The sequence below is a fragment of the Lactuca virosa genome, chromosome 6 (assembly GCF_052849685.1).
Source record: "Lactuca virosa cultivar CGN04683 chromosome 6, Lactuca_virosa_CGN04683_v6, whole genome shotgun sequence".
Lineage (NCBI taxonomy): Eukaryota > Viridiplantae > Streptophyta > Magnoliopsida > Asterales > Asteraceae > Lactuca > Lactuca virosa.
This window is the reverse complement of record NC_136431.1, coordinates 212,483,974-212,486,151: the sequence shown is the minus strand read 5'-3', so window position 1 is coordinate 212,486,151 and position 2,178 is coordinate 212,483,974. Positions and strand designations below refer to the sequence as shown.

The 2,178-nt window shown below is 39.4% G+C and overlaps 1 non-coding gene across 1 annotated transcript; it reads left to right on the top strand.

The window, feature by feature from the left end:
- Nucleotides 1-908: 908 nt before the first annotated feature.
- Nucleotides 909-1,015, top strand: LOC145122889 (small nucleolar RNA R71). The gene has a single exon (XR_013714787.1). It is a non-coding gene; the product is annotated as a small nucleolar RNA R71 (small nucleolar RNA).
- Nucleotides 1,016-2,178: the final 1,163 nt, after the last annotated feature.

Here is a 2,178-nt window from a genome sequence, read left to right as displayed (position 1 = left end):
ACTCCACGCCGTGAGCTTGAAACGCTCACGTCGTGAGCTCGTGAATTTAACATTGTTTTTTTTCTTCGATTTTTTACTTCTTCGGCTGTGGTCCGGGCTGATGTGGCTCGACTTCGAGGGCTTCTAGGAACTCAGAGATGGTGCCTTCTTCAGTTTCAATCACCATTACTTGCGGTTGAGGCTTTTTGTCGGGAATTTTTGGAGAAAGTCGCTCATTAACCAAAGTGGTTAGTTGTCCAAGTTGAGCTTCGATGTTATGGATTGATGCTTGATGATTCCTTAGCAAAGTTTTCTGGTCCCTCATGAGAATTTGCTGGTCTCTTATCACCGCATCGGTCTCATCATGTCTTTTCTCCGAAGCCTCCATGAATCTAGTGAGCATGGACTCTAAATCGACCTTCTTTTTAGGTGGTTGCTCTTTTTAGTAAAAGCCTCGACCAGTTTGCCTAAATTTTTCTTCTTTTTGCTTTCTATATTCATCATATGGCAACCACTCTTTCTTTGTCTTCCTCCAATCTTCATCGTATTTGTCTCCACTAGAGTAGCATACTTGAGCCTTCTTATTCCCGTTCTCGTCCATGTGGCAATCTTTGGTAAGATGTGGACCATTGCATCTTTCACATCCAAATTGAATAGCATGTATGGATTGGTCCATCTTTTTCATCCTTTAATCCATAGTGTTTAGCATAGCTAAAACAACAACCATATCTTCAGAAGTGCCACTCCCAATTCCCTTTGCTCCGTCATGTCTAGGATTATGGTATTCACACGAATGTTTGGAAAACTCTTTAATCAATTCCTTAATCTCACCGGGATTTTTCTTGGTTAACGGTCCTTGAGAGTCAAGGAGTTGCCTTGTTATCACGTTTACCCCATCATAGAAGATTGATACTTCTTGTTGTTCATTCAAATCATTTTGGCGACAATTTCTTATCAATCCTTTGTAGCGCTCCCATGCCTCGTAGAGTGACTCACCCGGTTGTTGCTCGAAATTTACTATAGCTTTCTTAAGTTTAGCAACTTTAGAAGGTGGGAAAAAATGTTCTAGGAATTATTCATGCATTTGCGCTCAAATAGTAATTCCACTGGGTGGTAGTGCCTTCAACCAATCTTTAGCAGCTCCCTTAAAGGTAACGGGAAGCATTCTCAAAAGCACCGTCTCTCTTGGAACATTTGGGATGTTGAAGTAATCAACTATGTCATTGACCTCATCAAGATGCTTGTAAGCATCGTCATGATCTTTCCTGGAAACTGGGACTTCTTTAAGCGCGGAAAGAATATGTCCCTTCAGCTCGAATGTTGCGATAGCAGGAATTGTAGGTTGCACGAGACCGGGACCGGTGTCCTCTCAGATTCTTTTCTTATATGCCTATATGGATATGTTGGCAATGTTTGCCATCTCGTCTTTTGGCTCGTCATCCGGTTCTCTTTATTCTTTATTGGTTTCTGATTCAGAATCAGATTCGTGAAGATTAGGATTTTGCACAAAGGTTTCTAACTTGCTTTCGTTCTTTGAATTGCTTGATTCACCCACGTTCTTCCCCTTCTTCTTTCCGAAAACTGATTTAAGGTCTTTGAAAGGTGACTTCTTTGGTGGGTTGGTTTCTCCTATGTTTTTATTCGTCTTTTTGTGAAGGGATGACTCTGGATCTTCAAGTGGTGGTATCAAAAGTGTGTTGGATCCACGTGTCATGTACTACTGCAAAAAAAAAAACGTAAAATTGAACAAAAACTACTTAAAAAGTCCTACTGAACGTTCACCATGTTGTAGCTGGTATTACCACATCTTGATGTCGTAGAAATCCTTAACAGAAACGAAAAATGAAAACAAACGTAAATGACTGATCTCACGTCGTGAGCTTAAGGCTCACGTCGTGAGTTTAGTTCTAAAAAAAACTAACGATCAAAATTTAACTTTTTGCAGGTTTTACCCCACAAAAAGGATCTATTAATCTAAAGCATATAAAATTTAAACTAAATAGCCGTTCCCCAACAACGGCGCCAAAAAACTTGATGCGTAATTATTATACTTACTAGTTTTAGCAACTATCTAACTTATTATTACGACATAAGACAGTGGACCTATTCGCAAATAATATAGCACTAACAGTCGGGTATCAATTATGCATGGTCACACATAATTTAACACATAATCAATTATGAATTATGAATGAAGCT